At 39.9% G+C, this 20,863-nt stretch overlaps 2 pseudogenes; both read right to left on the reverse strand.

The window, feature by feature from the left end:
* The window catches only part of LOC123457349, a 158,683-nt pseudogene that overhangs the window by 50,726 nt on the left and 87,094 nt on the right, over positions 1-20,863 (reverse strand).
* LOC123457350 lies at positions 15,989-16,484 on the reverse strand (annotated as a pseudogene).

A 20,863-nucleotide genomic window follows, 5' to 3' on the forward strand; every position in this document is an offset into this window, starting at 1 on the left:
CTGTGATATGATAGTGGGGCATTGTGATGTCACAGTTGGTCATTGTGATGTGACAGAAGGGTATAGTGGTTTCACAGTGGTTCATTGTGATGTGACAAGTGGACCATTATGATGAGACAGTAGAGCATTGTGATTAAAGAGTGGGACACTGTGATGTGACAGATGGGTATTGTGATGTCACAGTATGGTATTGGCATATTAAAGTTTGAAATTATGATGTAACCATTGGGGATTATGATGTTATTGTGGGGAATTTTGATGTGACATTGGGCCTTTGCACTCACCAACTAGGGCACTGTGATGTCACAATGGAGCATTGTGATGTCACAGTGTATTGTGATATGACAGTGGGGTTTTGTGATATTGTACTGGAGTGTGGTGATATCACAGAGAGGCATTATTGATGTCATATGGGGTACTGTGATGTTACAGTGGGACACTGAGATGGCATGATGGTACATTTTTCTGCCAATGTTGGTCATTGTGATTTGATAGGTGGGCATTACAAAGATTTAATTGGGTATTGTGATATGATAGTAAGATTCTTTTTTGAGGTAGTGGGCCTTTATGATGAGATACTGGGGCACTGTAATATCCCCGTTGAGCAGTATGATGTGATAATAGGTTGTAGTGATGTCACAGTGGAACACTGGGATATCATAGTGGGACCTTGTAACTTCATAGCATTGTATTGTGATTTCACATTAGGATATTGTGACATCTCAATACAGCATTTGATGAAGCACTTGAGTACTATAATGTCATAATGTGATAGTCCACCATTGTGATGAGACAGTGGGTCATTCTGATGCCACAGTTTGGCACTGTGATGTTATAGTTAACCATTGTTTTCTTTTCTTTTTCTTTCTTTCTTTTTTTTTTTTTTTGAAGCAATCCCAGTAGGCTGGCCTTTTTATGAGTGAGTTGACATTCCAGGGCCTCCAGCCTCTGAAATCAAACTCCAGACTGTGTTCCCCCTTGTGTGCATGTATGACCTTGTGCACTTGCATCCCTGTGTGTCTGCCTTACATTGGACATGGAGAGTCAAATATGAGTCCTTAAGTTTTACAGGCAAGTGCCTTAACCACTAAGCCATTTCTCAAGTCCCCATTGTGGTTTCACAGTGGGGTATTATGATGTCACACATGGCTATTTGGTTTGACAGTTTGACACTGTGATAGCACAGTGAGACACTGTTATGTCACAGGGTGGCCTTGTGATTTGACCATTGGGCATTGTTATGTCACAGTAGAGCATTGTGATATTACTATGGGGAATTCTTAGTCACTGTAAGTCATTTTGATGTGACATTGGCCACGAGATGTCACAATTGGGCAGTATGATGTGACAGTAGGGTATTGTGGTGTTGGAGTGGAGCCCCACATTGAGGCTTTGTGATGTCACAAGGGGCTTTGTGATGTCACAGTAGGTATTGTGATGCAACACTTTGGCATTGTTGCATATGGTGATATCATAGATGGGCATTGTTATGTGACACTTGGGCATTGTGATGTCAGAGAGACTACAGTGATTTCACAAAGGGATATTGTGATAAAACAGTGGAGTACTATGATGTTATATTGATATTGTGATGTCACAGTGGTGCATTGTGATGGGACAGGGCAGTGGGGTGTTGTGATGCCACAGCTTGGCATTGTGAACTGACAAGGGGATTACCATGTCACAGTGGAGCATTATGATATAATAGTTGGGCATTGTGATGTCACAGTGTTGTGAAACAGTTGGCCATAGTTGGGTATTGTTTTATATAACAGTGGGGTATTTTGATGTCACAGAAAGGTATTGAAGGTATTGTGATATCACTGTGGGGCATTCTTATGTCACATTTGGGCATTGTGATGTGACGGTATGGTATAATGATTTCACAGTGGGACATTTTGATCTTACAGTGGCATATTGTGAGAGCAACATTGTGATGTTATAATGAATCATAGTAATGTCACAGTGGGCAATGTGAAGAGAGAATGGGACATTGGTATATCACACTTGGGCATTGTGAAGTGCCAATGAAGTATTGTGATGTCACAGTTTGACATTATCATGTGACAGTTGGTTACTATCATGTCATAGTGTGGAACTGTGATGAGATAGTGGGTACTGTGACGTTTCATCAGATCATTGTGATATCACATTGGGGCATTGTGACGTCACATTTGGACTGTGTGAAATTACAGTGGGCCAATGTGATGTCACAGTGGTCTTTGTGTTGTTAAAGAAGGGTATTGTGATATGACAATGAGGTTTTGTGAGCCCATAGTTTTGGTCATTATAATTGGACAGTTTGGCATTGGGATGTCATAGTTTTTCATGGTGATGTCACTGTATGGCATTGTGATGTGTGAATGGGGTATTGTAACATCATAGTGAAATCACAATGAGGTATTGTGATTTTTTGTGATCTTTAATCCCAGCACTCAGGAGACAGAGGTGCAAGGATCACCATGAGTTCAATGCCATCCTGGGATTTACATAGTGAATTCCAGGTTAGCCTGGGCTAGAGCAAGACCATATCTTGGAAAACAAAACAAAGCAGAAAATCTGGATCACTTTACCTAGATAATGGAACTTTTATAGTGAAGAACAAGAAACTTTTAAATCTAGGCATTTAAAGTATATACATGGAAACATCAAGTAGTTCAAAGCAGAGAACTCTCTCCTACAGGCCTCAGATGTTTTTGGATGCCATCCTTGGTCTACAGGTTGGTGGAAACTAAGATGGTTGTTTGAACATTCCAATAAACATTTTACCTGATACTAATGAGAATGTTAGATCAAGCAGGAAGGTGGGCTGTGAATACCTACTTATGGGACTGAAGGTTATCTAACAAAATTTGGTTACCAACCTCCAGCATACGAGCTTTCCACACCACAGTCTTTCCAATCATTCAATCAGCTATGTAGGATGTTTAACACAGACATGGCTTTTTCTTTCTGGAATCTTGTTCACAAATCCAGAGCCTCAAACATCCTAAGGCAGGTGTGTAAAAAGCAGCCCAGAGTCAGCTTCTTAAATCCTTTTATAGTGCAAAACCATAGAAATCACATGGTAGGGGTTTTCAGTGTCAAGCAAGCATGGCGACAGAAGCAGACTAGTAGTTACAATTAAACTACTTTCCCAGAATACTATGAATACACAATCTTGGGAACAGTAACCAGGGAGGAATTTGTGGCCCCAGCTCAGACAAAGAAACAGAAACTTAATCATTACATAACAATAGATCTTGCTGTTAAAATGGAGTCAGGTTGGCTCTTCACAAACCCATGGTCTCTTATATACTGAGCAAGAACTTTTGCACCAAGCTACATCATTAGCTGTTTTTATTTTCACTTAGAGATTAGATCTCACTATGTATCAGACTCAGGATGGTCCTACCTCAGCCTCCTCTATTGGATTTACAAGTGTGCACCACAATGCTCAGCTCTCTCTTACACATGATGGTGGTCAGTCATTTAATGTGAGGGTTATAGAAGTTAATATGTACTATAGTTTATGTTATTGTGGTAATGTAAACATAATGTCAAAATCATCCTTTAAAGAATGTTAAGTAGAAACTTGTGTGGCTTCAAATATTTAAGCATCACACCCATCTATTGTCATACCTTTTTTAGATTCCCAAAAGGAACTCTACAATTTCTCCACACCGTTGCCAGCACTTCATTTATTTATTTACTTTTATTTTTAAAATATTTTATTTATTTATATACTTATTTATTTGTTTATGAGAGATAGAAGGAGGGATAGAGAGAGAGAGAATAAGACTTTAAGGGCCTCTATCCACTGCAAACAAACTCCAGACGCATTTGCTACCTTGTGCATCAGCTTACATGGGTACTAATTAATCAAGCCTGGATCCTTTAGATTCACAGGCAAGGAACTTAATCACGAAGCAATATCTTTCGCTTTATTTATTTACTTATTTAGTTTGGTTTTTCAAGGTAGGGTCTCATTGTAGCCCAGGCTGACATAGAATTCAATATGCAATCCCAAGCCAGCCTCAAATCACAGTGATTCTCCTACCTTAGCTTTCCAAGTGCTAGTATTAAAGGAATGCACTACAATGCCTAACATTTTTTTCTATTTTATTGTGTCCTTTTCTAATGAATAGACACAAGGAGTCCTGAAGAATGTATCTGTATATCTTACATACACAACAAGAGATTTGTTTCCATGGTGATTCTAAATGTTGCCAAGTTCATAACCAAGGAAGAATCATCACACCAAGGGAGCATTTTGGGAGTCAGGAGCCTGCTCTGGAGATTGGACAAGAACCTTGGTCATGTTCCTGTCCTGTTCTGTACCTTTCCTTCAATTTGTACCTGGATGTGTGGATCCCAATAGTCTGAACCCAGGAGTGGCTATCAGCAGGTTCACCATGCAACAACATTCACACCTTACGTGTTTGTTTTGTGAGATTTTTCTGAGGAGGCTTAAATAAACATCTACTCACTTCATATAGGGTTACAAATCACAGGAAGAAAGTAAACCTTCCATAGAAGTGGAGCTTGTTGCAACAGTGATTTAAGTTAGGGATGTTTATTTAGGAGCATGAGAGAGGGGTAATTAACAGGGGCACAAACAACTGATGGGCAGATACATCTTAGAAGAAAATATCTCTTTCTTAAATAACCCTTTGTGTGTGTATATGTGAGTGTTCTGTGTTGAATATGTGTGTATGTGTATGTGTGTATGAGTGTGTGTGCATTTTCCCTTACAGGGCATTATGTTCTTCTCTGCTATAATTTCTACTCTTCTCTGTTGGCCAGAGCTGAAAGTAGGGTGTCCCACTTTATAGTTCTTCCACCCATTCTCATTTTGAATTGGATTCTCTTGAAATGCAGGAGCTTTTTAGTAAGCCTAGGGAAATTCCATGAGCTGTTCTCCCCTTTGTAGGACTGAGGTTATCAAATTTTATGGACATTCTCAGCTGTTTATGTGGGATCCGGAAATTCAAACTTGACCTGTTGTACGGCCTACTATATCCTCATGTTTGTAGAGAAAATGCACATAAATTTTCATTTCTCAGCTTTAAACTGTGTGTAAATTCTTGTTGGGGCTTTGTGAGGCCTCTCTTTTAGTAACAATAACCATCTATGAGTCCTTAAAGAGGTGGAGAGCTTTGGAACCAGGCTCTCCTCCTTGGTGGAAAGTTACAGGCCACAGTCACTGATAGTTCAACAGACAGTGGTTCTGCTATGTATGGAGGACAGCAGTCCATGCTACTTTTTTTTTTTTTCTTTTGTAAGCTGTGCCACGCAGGCCCTTACTCACATTTTTTCTTATCTTTCATTTTAAACTGTCAGCTTGAATTACCATCACTTTACACCCAATTCAATGAACCTATTTTGAATGATTTCTATCATTTCATTCTTTCTCTTGTCTCAATAAAAGGTCTCTATGAAAAGTCCTTCTAGAAATTTCCAGAGAACATCCTTAGACCATCTCAGTAACTGTCATTGTCTTAGATCCTTTCTCCCCAGTCCTCAGCTTCTGCCTTCATTATGGCTGCAGTTCTTCATCGTGTAGCTCCTTGAAAGAGTTGGGCCTCTTCATCACTGCCCCCTGCTCCTGCTTCTAATCCCCTTTACCAATCACACACTGAGGTTGAGACCCATATGCCATTTAGAGAAATGATGCATTTGCTTTCAAAGAGCAAGTACAATGACTAATTAAGTCTTTCAGAGTTGTTCTTTCTTTTTATTGTTATTTTTTGAGACAATATCAAGTAGCTCAGTCTGTCTAAAACATACTATGTAGGCAAGGACAGACTTGAAATTTTGATGTTCCTGTTATCATCTCCTTATTTCTGTTTATGTGATTAGTGGATATTGAACTCGGGGTCATGCATGTTAGGCAAACCCTCTGTTGACTGAACCACATTCTCAGCCCTGTCTGATTCTTTTTCAGTTTTCCCTTGGCTGAAATCTCTGAACTTAATATTACACTAGAATAATTCCCTTACATAACACACATACACATTTATTCTTTTGAGATATTTAGATTTAACTTTATGCTTTCATACCATAAGCATATTATATGTTATGTTTGGGGCTAAAGTTTCTAGATAGATGAAAATAGAAAAAAACACATTCAATATGGATTTAACTAAACACACACACACACACACACACACACAAATACACACACACACACACACACAAAGCCAAGTCCGGAAGCTGGTGTGATGGATGAGTAGATAGAGATCCCATAGATAGCAGTAGTAAACCTCTACCATCTCAGAGTGCCTACTGGAAAAGGGTTACAGAGACATGAGAATCCTCTGAAAGCTCATAAATAAGCTAGCCTCAAAAACACAGCGGTGAACAATGAGGCCCTGCTACAGACAAGATCAAAGGCAAGAACTGCCAGGGAAAATTGTCCTCTAACCTCCACAAACACATCATGGTACATGCACACCCGATGCACTTAGCAATTTCACAGGAATGATTATGTACATAATCTTCACAGCTGTGAAAAGCATGAATGTAATTGTTTAGCTCTAATTCCTTAGCAATTGGCACATACTACAAATTGTTGCCTGGTGTGTAAATAAATGACATAACTAGTATGTTAGTGAACCTTTTGATAGTCACACTTCAGAGCTGCAGAATTTAGTACTGCAAAAATCACATAAAAATATTGGTGGGCTGGAGAGATGGCTTAGGGGTTAAGCGCTTGCCGGTGAAGCCTGTGAATCCTGGTTCGAGGCTCGATTCCCCAGGACCCATGTTAGCCAGATGCACAAGGGGGCACACACGTCTGGAGTTCGTTTGCAGTGGCTGGAAGCCCTGGTGTGCCCATTCTCTCTCTCTCTCTCTCTGCCTGCCTGTCTTTCTCTCTCTCTCTCAAATAAATAAATAAAAATAAACAAAAAGTATATTGGTAATATTTTAAGTAAATTTAAGTTTTTTGTGTTGGATGAAATTCACAGCTATCGTGGTCTACAGTTGGAATGTCTCAAAGAGGGAAAAAACAGCTTGCTGAAAACAACAGAGCTCTAACTGCCATCATAGATGTACAGAAAATGATGAAGTAGAGCTGGGCGTGGTGGCGCATGCCTTTAATCCTAGCACTCAGGAGGCAGAGGTAGGAGAATCACTGTGAGTTTGAGCCCACCCTGTCATTACATAGTTAATTCCAGGAGAGCCTGAGCTAGAGTGAAACCCCACCTCAAAAAACAAAGAAAGAAAAAGAAAGAAAGACAGAAAAAAGAAAATGTAAAGTAGAAGGCATTGGAATGGTGAGGTTGTAGGTAGACTTAGTTCCTTTGTTCCTTTGTGTTTATTTCATATTACAGTGAATAAAATTTGGAGTGTTCAATGCCCAAGAAAATCTGCACCCTTGAATTCAGAGGTAGAATCTTAATTCCCAATGACAAAGTAAAGTGTCTGAACAAGAGTGAGAACAAAAGAAGTGAGCTTGATGAAAACTCATGAATTGCATCAAGGGAAGGTTCATACCCCTTCATCACACCTATATATGCAGTGTGGGTTTGTGCACTAAATTGTCCCTTAGGCTACTTGCTGAGAGCATTCATTATTTGATAACAAATGAGGGAGCCTACACCTTATGTTTTTCTCAAACATATATGTTTTTACTAAGTGTCATACACCCAAGTCCCCCATATTCATTCTGTTGTAAAATGAGTATATCTACATGTAGGATTCAGTTAATTAACACAGTCAAAAAGTAACAACAACTAATTAAAAGTCACAAAATTACAGAAATAAACTGTGATTAACAGTTAATAGCCAGATATAGTAGATCACATGTTCAATCTCAGTGTTTGGAAACTTGCAGCATGATGATTGCAGTGAATTCCAGGTCAGAGCTTGACTGAGACTCTGCCTCAGAGAGTGGCCACTCTGCACAAGGAAGTGGCTCATAAGGGGCCACAGGTGTATAATTGCAGAAAGAGCAAAAGGAAGCTTAGTGAAATTATGGTCTATTGTAATTTTTCCATCTTATTTTGTGTATAAATGTGTTTTGCTTTATTGTTTTGATTTTTTATTTTAAATGTCAATATCTTTATTAGCATAATTCCTTCAACTTTTCAATGTTTTTTTTTTTTCTTTAGGTCAAGTTTCACTCTAGCTCAGATTGACCTGGAATTCACTATGTAGTCTCAGAGTGGCCTCGAACTCACAGTGATTCTCCTACCTCTGACTCCCAAGTGCTGGGATTACAGGTGTGCACCAATATACCTGGCTTCAATCTATTTTTTATTGACAACTTCTATACTTAAAGACAGTAAACGATATTAATTCTCTCCCCTCTCCCACTTTCCCCCTCACAACTCCACCCTCCACCATATCCCCTGCCTCTCTCCATTAGTCTCCCTTTTATTTTGATGTCGTCGCATTTTTCTCCTACTGTGATGGTCTTGTGAAAGTATTGCTAGGCACAGTGAGGTCATGGATATCGAGGCCAATTTCTGTCTGAACAGTTGCTTTGTAAGGAGTGGTGTCTTTCCTTTGGCTTTTACATTCTTTCCACCACCTTTTCTGCAGTGGATCCTGAGCCTTGGAGTTTGTGAAAGAGATGTTTCAGTGGAGGACACTCCTCTGTCACTTCTGCTCAGTACTATGTTGCCTTTTGGGTCATCCCTGCAGTGAGTGCCATCTGAAAAGTGACGCTTCTCTAAGTAGAAGTGAGAGCAGCATTAATATATGAATGTGAACATTACGTGTAGTGCTTTCAGGACAGTTTGGTGCAAATAATACATGCACTTAGCCAGACTAAAGCAGGCTTTATACCCCTAAGCCTCATGACCTCCCCTGCCACAGGCTTTTGATTAGGTTTTCAGTACCAGGCACATATTCCCTCCCATAGAGTGGGTCTCTAGTCCAATAAGAGAGCAGTTGGTTTCCTGCAGAGCCGACATGCCACTATTGCACCCATTCAGGCACTTGGCAAACAGGCTATGAAAAGAAAAACATTGTAGGAATGTGTTTCATGTCAGAAAACAAAAAGTAGATTGAGTGATATCCATCACTCTTTGTAACTTCACTCTTATGGCTCTAGGTACTTAAATGGAAAATGAGTAAGGGGGAAATTTTAAGGAGCTAATTGTTCAAAAGGAAAAGTTATGAAATGCAGACAGAATCTATGCAAGGAAAGTAGAATTAAAAAGTAAAAAGGAGATTAGTTTCAACAAAATGGTAGAATGGAGAAATCTTACTGAGTCTTTTATTATATGCAACTAACATGTTTAAAAATGTGCAAATATTCAGATATTCAACCAAATTTCTAACAAATTTCCAATAGTTATTTTTTTCCCTCCAACCCACACAAGTTGCTTTTCAAGTTTCTATTGGCCCTTCTCAGTCACATTAGTAATGGCATGTAAGTTTCCACAATACTATGTTCTTCACTGACCTGCACAGAATATGGTAGAATTGGAAGCATCCTGACTTCTTACAGGGCACAACCTAGAGATTCACCCAGCAAGTTGTCACAACCAAAAATGATGGTGGGCATTTCTACATGCCTCCAAGAGGCAGAGAAGATAACAAAATAATTTTTACATCAAGTGACAATGTCAAGATTATCTTCTTACACACAAAGGACCAAAAGAAATAGAGTAACGGGGCATGATAGATCAAGCTTGTAAATCCATGACACTGGAGCCTGGGCTGTGAATATTCCTGCAGCTGTGAGAGTAGCCTAGCCTACACCATGAGTTACATGTCAACTTGGCTTACAGAATAAGACCCTGCTTAAAACAAACAGAGGCTGGGGAAATGAAATGCACTTGCATGCAAAATATGCTGCCTAGGTTCAATTCTCCAGCACTGATGAATACCTGGATGCAATCTGAACTTCAGCTTCATCAGAAAGACAAAAGGGGGAGGCAAGGCCAGGCAAGGTGGAAGGCTACCCCATATAAGTGAAGACAAAGCCAGGAAGAAGGCAAGAGGGTTGGAAATGCAGACCTAGAGGAAGACAAGGCTAGGTGAAACATGAGGGGATCAAGGTTAGGGAAAAGCACGGCCATGTGAGCAGTGGACAAGGCCATGCCTAGACAGGCCAAAGGAAGGCAGGGGGTAAAGCAGAAGCAGGGTAGGCAGTTAAAAAAAAAAACAAGGATACAACACCTCTAAAGTGGCAAGTAGAATTGATCTCCCATTCACCCAACATAATTACAAAGCTATAGCAATTTTGGGACATGCATAGACCAATATTCCCCGAAGGAATCTCCCAAACTCTCTTGGAGAAGTTATCTGCAACTCACGGACTTAACATCTACAAAGAACAACCACAAAAAATCAAAACAATCCAGGAAATGCAAATGATGGGAAAGGGCCAATGGCATTCAGGGAAAGAGAACCTATGATCACTAAACAATCACATAATTAACCTCAAAACACACCCTCAAAAATGCAAAATGAAACAAAGATGTTGACCATTATTAATGATTATATGAATTCAAATTGTATTCTACTGAAGCTGATTCCTCTGCAGAGCTCTGGGAGACTTACATGGCCAAGGACTCACAAAGATATGGATCAACAGGACCTGAAAAGCTTATACTTAGTGGTCTTAGGTTTACAAAATTTACCACTGGTCTTAGTCTATGCAAGAACAGTCCAGATCATCAGGACTCAGAAGGTGACCTCTACAACCATTCCAACTGGAAATGTTCTGTTGCTGGAGACCTGCTCCACAGAAATCTTTGTGCTGGACACACAGGGGGAAGGTTCTGGAAGACAGATGGCAAGGGTGGAGTGTGGCCTCATTAGCACTGGGCACCATGTTCATCCAGAGTACTTACCTGTGAGGAACAATTAAATTGTCCTTAGGTCACATTCTCAAGTGTCATTCTGTCTTCTGCTTGGGGGTGAGGCTAGGCCTCAGACTCTCAGTCTCCCTCTCTAGGGAAACAAGCGGTGCTGAAGGTCCCTGACAGTTGGTAAGCACATGGGCTCCTGCTTTTGTTTCTGAAGACAAAAACCTCTGAAGTGTGGAGTGTGGGGTTCACAGGGACCCCTGCTTTCTTCACTGTGTGCATATGATATGTGCACCTTACCTCTTGTGGAAATGCCCCTCAGCCAATCCCCTCTCTGCTCCCAATCACTCCATCTGCTTGCAGAGACAGCCTCTGAAATGTCAGGTGTGAAGTGCTCCACAGTTTTAAGCAGGGAAAGTAACTCATGTCCTGGAAAGAAGGAGGTAAGATCAGTTATTAGCCAGGCATCAGGCTCACACCTTTAAACCCAGTAGTATGCAGGCTGAGGCAGGAGAATCACTGTTTGAGCCCAGCCTAGCAGACAGAGTGAGTTACAGGACAGCTTGGGATACATTGACTCACTATCTAAACCAAACAAACAAACATAAAGCTAAGGAGGCCACTCAGAGACCAGGCGAGTGCTCCCCTGCTCCCTGCCTGTGTGCATTTAGTCCCTGGGATAAAACACTGGCCCACATACACTCAGATTTGCAATCAGTCAAATTTGGCACTGATCTCACTCCATGCCAGCAATCCTGTGCCACTCTTAGTAGGGACGATGGAGCTGACTGCATACCAGCCCCTGGCACTGACAAGGTGACCCAGGCTCCAGGTAAGTGCACCACACCCCTTATGCACACACTCAGTCTCATGTGTACAACCTCAACTTGTGCACACGGAGACAGGGGTTCACGCCTATGAGGCACTGGCTTCATGCTCTGGCCTGCACAAGAGCTTTGCCCTGTGTTGGGAATCCAAAGCCAGTCACTTTCCCCAGTCTAGATCTACATGAAGACTACATATTCCAGGTGAATACCCATTCCAGTTAGCCATCTCAGATATGTGGACTGACCACCAGCCCACAATCACCTGAATCAAGATACACCAAGCCATGCAACATGAGCTCTGCAAGAGGAGTTGTTGCTGCATTGTCAGCAAGACAAAGAACTATCTGTAGATGGGCAATCCCCAATGCAAAACAAATGACACAAGAAACCAAGGCAAGATATACCCAACAAGAATGCCTAGTCCCACAGTGGAATACTCCAGTAAAACCTAGTTAGATGAGCTGGCAAAGTGGCTTAGTACTTAAAGCACTTGTCTGTGAAACCTAAGGACCCAGCTTCAATTCACTAGGACCCATATGCACCACATGGACAAAGTGGTGTATACCTGTAGAGTATGTTTCCAGTGGCGGGAGGCTCTGTTGTGCCCACTGTCCACCCCACCCCCAATCAAATAAAAAAGTAAAACAAAAAATTCAATAACTACTTAGAAAAAACTCCAAAGTATACAAAAGGGAATTTACCAAAAGCATACTTAACAAGTTTACTGAAGCCATGAACAAATGGATGAATGAAATGAAAGAGGAACAGCAAATACACCTCAACAGACAGCTGAGTAAAATGGAACACGATCAAGAAGACCTGAATAAAAGACTGAATAAGATGAATGAGTACCAATGAATGGGAATAAAAAAAAAATGAACTCACATAGGACATGATCACATGCAGGAATGAATTTGTAGTAAAATGATGAAAGTCAAACCAAGAAATGAAAATGGAGCTAATAAAGAAATTGATATATTGAAGGAAAAACTTAGAATGAAGCTGAGTATGGTGGCTCACACATTTAAACCCAGAACTCAAAAGGCAGGGGTAGGAGGACTGCCAGGAGTTTGGGGCCACCCTGAGATTACATAGTTAATTACAGATAACCTGGGATAATGCAAGACTCTACATAAAGAGAGAGAGAGAGAGAGAGAGAGAGAGAGAAGGAATGAAGGAAGGAAGGAAGGAAGGAAGGAAGGAAGGAAGGAAGGAAGGAAGAAAAGAAGGAAGGAAAAGGGAGGGAAAGAGAGAGAGAAAGGAAGGCAGAGAGGAAAAAAAGAAGGAAGAAAGGAAGAATGAAGGGAGGGAGGGAGGAAGAAAAAAGGAAGAAATAACACATCTTAAAGGCTTCCAAGTATCAGTAAATGCTGGATATGGTGGAGGAAATGAGGAACCCTCATCCACTGTTGGTAGGAGTGCAAAATTCTTCACAAACTAGGAAAATCAGTATGGACATTTCTAAAAATCAAAATATATCTACTGTTTGACCTAGTTATATAACTTATGGACACAGCCAAAATACTATAGTCTTTCCCATAGAGACACCTGTTTAACCACATTATTTGCTACTCTAGACATAACATTTAGGAAATAGAATCAACCCAGATGCCGATCAGCTGATGATTAGAAAATGAAGATGTGGTACATATACACCACAGAGTTTTACTCAGTGGTAAGAAAAAATAAATTATGATATTGGCAATAAAATACAAGGATCTTGAGAAAGTTCTACTAAGTGAGGTTATATAGGCTTAGAAAGAAATATGTCCCATGTTCTTGCTTATATGCAGATCCCAACATGGAAGTTTGGTTTATTTAGAACTTCTAGTAAGCTTCAGTAATACTGGTAAGGAAGCTAGAATAAAGTTTCTAAAGAGAAAAAGCACGGAGGGAACAGAGGAGGTTATTACTAGGGAGGCAATTAAAGGGAAAGAATAAAAGTGTTGGGTGAACATGGAGGTGAATGGGTAAAGGAGGGAGGGAGGAGAAATCCACAAAACTAATGATGAAACCTTCCTCAGATAAGTAAAAGAATGTTATTTAAAAAAAGAGAGGGATAGTTGGGCACAAGTACCTAAAACCACAGGCTCTTGCTGGTAAATACCAATGCCAAAATGGGAATACTCAACATAAAGAACAAAGGTCAGAGAGGCCCATGAGGTCACAAAATTAATACAGACCATTGCAAAAGCACTTGGGTTACCCACCAGAAAGGCCTATTGCTTAAGATACCATAGGCTACAGTTACTTGAAATGAATGGATGAAAGTCACTAAATAGTGTGAACGAGTAATGAATCCTATAAACTACAAAATCATCTGGCTAAGGTAATGTGTCTATACTAGTGTAACATTGACACACAAGCTATGGGGGTAATCAACTGCTCTCTGACCGGATATGAGGGAAGATCAGTGGAAGGCAATTCATATTTGAATTGAGAGTCAAGTCAGAGCCTATAGCTTGGAAAGTCAGAGACCCTAGAGGGAAGATCTCACTGTACTTTGGCTAAAAGGAGAAGTGATGCCCATCAAAAGTCACCAAAGTGCCTACACTTATACCCTATGATCCATTCTGATCTCAAACTTACCTTTTTACAGATGGCAGCAAATAAAAGGGAAACCCAGGACTTATTATTGTGACAAGAAAAGAAAGCCAATTACTTAGCACAAGATGAGTCATCTCTATCACATCTGACAGGGCCCAGGAAACATTACAGAGGAAGTGATGGATGAAGTATGAGTGCTGTTCTCACTGCTAGCCCAGAACCTCCTACAGGGATATGGGTGTATATGGTGAGGATTCTCAAAACTCATCAACACAGGAAATCAGGGGCTGCTGTGAGTTTAACAGTAAAGGAGACTTGTATCAAGCCCTCCACGGCTCAGGTAACATTGCAGAAGAGGGGACAGAAGGAATGTAAAAGCCACAGGGTGGGAAAAGTTTTTTTTTTTTTTTTTGAGGCATTGTGCCTCCTCACTACAGAAACTAAATGGTGCATTAATGACCCCAAAATAATGTCTGATAATCTCACTGAGCAGGGACCTCAGTGAAATGGGACTGTGCAAGGAACATAATTATATAATTCATGGGAAATAAGCACTTTGCAATATGTTTTTTTATTTTATTTTTTTTACTGTAAAACTTACTTTTTATTGAAAAGTCATCTTGCGCTCATGCTAGCTGTTTTCTGTTTTGCCACACATTAATGTTAAAGATTAAATTACTGCTTATGTGCAAGTAGTGTGTTTTCCCCATGTGGGAACACTGATTATAAAAAGGATGACATACCACATGAATTAAGTGGGTTTTTTTTTATAATTTCATACATTGCATATTTATTTATTTATTTTTAATTTAATTTATTAGTTTTCTTTTCAGTAAATACAGGCAGTTTGGTACCATTATTTAGGCTCATCTGTGATCTACCCCCTACCACTAGACCCTCCTTGTTAATGAAAATGGGTCCTGCATTGTGGAGTTAGCCCCCAGTTATTGGTATGATAAATGTCTCTGCAAATCATGACCCAACATGTGACTCTGAAAGGGGCCCAACTGAAACTAAGGACAACTGGCGAAATAAGCAAGGGTGATGTGAACCGGATACCAGCACAAAGGGGAAGGAGATCAATGCAGAGAAAAATCAACTCCTACCAAATCAGAGAGCCAGAGCCTCAGAGGCCCCCAACACCTCAGCACTGAAGCGGACCAAAAATGAACCCAACATGGCTCAGGGTTTTTTGTTTTTTTTTTTTTAATTGAAACCTAGCAAATTGTCTAGTTACATTTCCCCACAAAACCACAGACTGGGTAATAACTAAGTCTCTAGGCAACATATTCAAAGCTGTAATTAAAAATTTAAAAAAAATCCACTCCCCAAAAAATGATAATGAAAGAAAAACCAAACCCCAGTCTTCAGGTTCAATGAAGAGAACCCAGCTACACATGAGCTAATCAAGAGCAGTGTTCTGCTTGGCTCAGGAGGCTGGAGACATCCTAACAACTCCAGTCAGAGCATTAACTTCAGGTTGTCTGCTTCCAGTTTCCAATTCTTGAATAAAGATCCTAGTTTTTCTATTATAAAACCCCTCTTAGAAGTTGTTTTATTTACAAAGGCAACTCTGAAAAGTTCACTGAAGTTAACTGGACAATAAACCAGGCAGAAATCGCTTTACAAAAAACAGAAGAAGCCCAAGATGCCACTCTCTCCAGAGAAACCATAGCTCAGTTTTATCGAGAGTAAAGAAAGACAACTTTCGCTCACACTTGAAGGAACTCTGCCTTTAACTTGGAATCTGTACTCAGACTCCACATGCAAGGAGGACACTATTATGCTAATACAATTGATTTGCTGCTGCATTTCCCTACTGTGTGTCTAATACTAACATCATAAACAGAGGAGTACAAGTAGTATTTGGAACAATCCTTATAGTGTTACAGTGTCAGGCACAACCTTTTATTTCTCTTCACACCACTGGTTCTCTTTGTGCACTTGGGCCTCTTCCTCTTTGGTAAAGTCATTTTTGATATTGAAGGTTTTGCGGATCTCCTCAGGAGTCTTCCCCTTAATCATATTGGCAGCAGTCTTACATGTAACATCCAGCAAACCCTTGATGTCTAAGTAGTTTGCAGCCAGAATAAGTTCAAAAAGTGTTCCTTGGTCAACTTTCAGGAATTTTTGGTCCCACCCAGGGATATCATCAGTCCGCTTCTCTTTGGTGGGTGCACCACTGACTGACCTTTTTTAGTATTGCTGCATTAACATTTGGTAGGGGAACTGGGTCATCATCTCCTTCATCATCCATTCCTAAATCTTCCAACATGGTTTTGATGGTCACAGACTGCTTGGCAATTTCTACATCAACTTCAAATATCTCTCCATCGGAACTTTGCAACTTAATTGAAGGCATGGCGTTAGGAGTCAGCACCATGGGCCGAGGCCGACGGAATGGCATCCGCACACGGGAGAAAAAGAGGGAGGACAAGGCCACCGCAATATATTTTTATATTAAAGAGCTCAATTAAAAATATGAAAAGAGAGCAGGGAATGGGATGGAAGAGAAGAGGGGTGGGAGAAGGCTTAATTAAGTTTTTTAGATGTTTTGAGGGCTGGAGAAATTGCTTATTGGTGAAAGTATTTGCCTGTGAAGCCAAAGAACTCATGTTTGAATCTCCACTGGCCACATAGGCAGATGCAGTTCCTCAAGTGTGCAATGCTGCACATGCCCACAAGGGGGTGCACGTGTCTGGAACTTGTTCACAGTGAATGAATCCCTGACACACCCATTCTCCCTGCCTATCTTTCACCTTTCTCTCTCAACAAATTTAAAAAGTTTTTGAGTAAGCCATGTAGAAACCTACTTCCCCACTAGCATATAAATATATGAAGAGAGAGAGAGAGAATATGAGTAATTTGGATGGGGTAGAAGTTTCCTGTGAAGGTAGACAAATGATGTGCTTAAAAGCCAAAGGTTATTATTAGAAAACTTTCAGTACCAAGGGTTGGATAATTTCTAGTGAGGTTTTCACTAAGGAGGCCCCTGATGCCCCCACAAACACTGAAGACTATGGCCAAGGTCTTTGGTTGCCCACCAGAATTAGATGGCAAGATCCTACTGCTGAAGACTCCATATGCCTGTGCTGAAGGTAATTGAGAAATGTAGCTGCAGGTGATCTGAAAGCCTTTTCTATGTTGACTAGCTGTCTAGATGCTGAAAAGAGCTATGCACCTTGTTTGGTGAGAAGTCATTGATGTTATTAACCAACAATGTACTCTGCAAGCTTGATGGCTGGCCAGCCAGGCCAAATGTACAACTGGTGCAATGGTGGCATGCCTGTTATGGGTGAACGAAGTGCTCTCTGATTGGATTTGAAGATTGTTCCAAGGGAAAGTATTGATGGCTAGTACTGAAAACTTAATGAAAATCTATTGCTAGGCAGGACACAAACCCTTGAGGGAAAATTACTACTGTTATCAGGTTAAATGGATATATTTTACCCACCAATATGCCCTCTAGATATATACCTTTATGACCACATATTAGTGCTACTCTCACATTTGGTTAGAGACACTTTTCTTTTCAAGACCACTGGGATGATTCAGATCTTGCCACCATGTTGAGAAGAATTGACAGTGGAGTGTTCAGTACTAAATGGAACATATCTACTATACCCTCCAAGGCTGAGGGACCACTGCAGAAAATATGGCAGAAAGAATTTAAGAGCCAACTGCCTACTATGCTGTCTTCTGGAATGAAAGTGGTCATAATATTCATGGCCTCACAGTGGTTGATGCTGCCTACGTAAGACCTGAAAAATAAGAGGAAAAAATTACTGCATTAAAATAGAAGAGAGTTGTAGGAAAGTAAAAGAAATTCAGGAGACAGGATATTTGGAAACATGAAAAGAAAGGGTTGTGAGAGGAAGCTGTGACCATATTGTCTACTTGTATGGAAATTGTCAATAAAAATTTTTAAATGCAATAAATATAGGGAATATGCATAATGGATGAAAATGCCCACCTATTAAAAATTTGAACATGATATATAAAGAACTCAAAACACAGCAATACAAAATCAAACAAGGGATATAAATGGTATATGGAATTGAACAGAGGGTTCTCAAAAGAAGACGTACAGATGGCCAATAAATATTTCAAAAAAGTATTATACATTTTAGCCATCAGGGAAATGCAAATTAAAATGACTTGTGGTCTGGAGAGAGTTGTGACTGACTGCTCTCTGACTCCATTTGAGGTTTACTACATGAAAGTGAATCTATGCCTGATAATAAAACCCTATTCAAGTAATCTATGATTTGGGGCTGGAGAGAAGGGTTAGAAGTTAAGGCACTTGCATGTGAAGCCTGGGGATTCAGGTTTGATTCCCCATACCAATGTAAGCCAGATTCACTAGGTGGTTCCTGCTTGGGAGTATTTTTTTGCAGTGGCTACAGGCTTCCCCCCACCCCATCTATCTCTGTTTATGCGTCTGCCTTTCTCTTTTTCAAATAACTAAATTAAGCATTTAAAAAGTTTATGGTTGGAAAGACATAGTCCCTGAAGGAAGCTATTAGGGTGATGTGACTAAATGAATATGTTATACCTACCAAATTTCTCTCTTGGTGACTATTGAGGAGGCACTAAAGTCATCAGAGTTATGAGAAAAAGTGACTGCTGTGATGGAGAGATGGCTTAGCGGTTAAGGGGCTTGCCTGTAAACCAAAAGACAAAGGTTCAAGTCCCTAGAACTCATATAAGCCAGATGTACAAGGTAGTGTTTGCATCTGGAATTTGCTTGCAGCAGCTGGAGGCACAGGTGTGCCCATTCTCTCTCTCTCTCTCTCTCTCTTGTTCTCTCTCTATTTCTTTATCTGTCATAAATAAATAAATAATAAATAAATAAATAAATATATTTTAAAAATAAAAAGTGACTGCTGAGTTCTCAACACTAAATTAGACATCAATGGCACCTAATGCAAAGCTCAGGAACAACACAGAAGAGGTGCTAAAAGGGCTTTGGAAAGCTATCTTCTGGACACCTTGCACTCTGCATTCATGAGCATACTTTTTATTCATGACTTCACAGCAGGTGTCATCACTTGCACAAGACTGCCATGATATTGGACACATCAACATTTCCAGGTGAATGATGAAGGAGGTCAAAAGGACATCAAAATAGAAGAGGGACAAGCTTGATAAGAAGTACTTCAGTGGAAGGACAATACAAAAGAAAGAATTAAAGATGAAAAGAGAAGAGAATTATGATCAAAGTACACTATGGACCAGCATGGAAACTGTCAATAAAAGTATTTTGAAAAGGTACAAATAAAGGGATTGAGAAGATGGCACAGCCACTAAAGTTGCTTGGCTACAAACCATGTTCAGTTCTCAAATCATGCATATGTAAGCAGATGAAAACACTGACAAAATAAATTCTCACATTCGTTTACAGCAGCAAGAGAACTTCTGCACTCATACTTCTCCTACACATATAAATAATCAATAAAAACACACATAAAGTAATAAATAATCCTTAATGTACAAGAAAATTAATGAGGTCAGAAATCTAGTTACATGCTGGAGAGATTGCTTAATGGTTAAGGCTCTTGCCTGCGGAGCCAAAGGACCCAGGTTCGATTCCCCAGGAACCATGTAAGCCAGATGCAAAAGGGACACACATATCTGGTGTTCGTGTGCAGTGGCTAGAGGTCCTGGTGTGCCCATTCTCTCTGTGTGTCTGTCTCTCTTCTGTCTCCCTGCTTGCAAATAGATAAATAATTAAAAAAAAATCAACACCTTTAATCACAGAAATAGGAAGGCAAAGGTTCAAGGATCCCTGGAATTCAAGGCCAGCCCTAGACTAGAGAGTAAGTTCCACATCAGATTCTGTTAGAATGAGTCCCTATCTAGAAAACAAATAGAGAAATGTACACACATAGTAAGCTCTGCATGAATGTACCTACAACTGAATGAACTTCCTGTAAGTGAGCAAAAAATCTTAATAAAGATGTGCCCAATGAATCAGAAATCAAACCACTGAAAACTTGCCCATGACAAATAATGATTCACCTGTAAGGCCAATGCCTGTGAATAAAGCAAGACCCTTTCTAAGAAAAAAAACAAACAAACTACCTCTAGCATTAATATTATTAGAGGCATTACCTGTTTGTTGACACATCTTAAAGAACTGCAGTAGGTAACATAATCATTTTTCCTTTAATTGGGGACTTGTATGAATGACTAAATGGAGGATAATTATCTCTTACTTCCAACCAGTGTAATTGACCTGCCAGTGAAGAGTCTGGAATAATTTAATAGTTGAGAATATCTTCTGGATCTAAAACTTTTTAATTCCCTATCAAAACTTTATCCTCATAGACTAATCAATAAAAAACAGAATTAATAATTTTGGTTGAAGTAGCTTAGGAGAACAAAAACTCCTCTGAATGAATTTAACAGACCTATTACTGTTATAAATTGACCCAATAAAATTGATCAAACCAAGTAACCCCATGATAAGAGCACTAGCCCATTATAGACTCCAGCAATAGGGTTTATGACCTCAAGGCTGGATTAGGGCATCCCAAAGGCATCTGTCCTCACTAACTCATACATGAGAATAAACATGACTGGTTTTAATGAACTGGCATTTAGCTATAATGTCATTGACAGAAACCAACCATGCCCTCCCTGATCTGAGGGAAATCTAAAGTAGTGTCTGGTTTTGATGTAGAATAAACTTCAGACCTGTAAAGAGTATTTTTTTTTTTATTTGAGAGTGACAGACAC

This window comes from Jaculus jaculus, unplaced genomic scaffold (assembly GCF_020740685.1).
Source record: "Jaculus jaculus isolate mJacJac1 unplaced genomic scaffold, mJacJac1.mat.Y.cur mat_scaffold_37_1_1805170_arrow_ctg1, whole genome shotgun sequence".
Lineage (NCBI taxonomy): Eukaryota > Metazoa > Chordata > Mammalia > Rodentia > Dipodidae > Jaculus > Jaculus jaculus.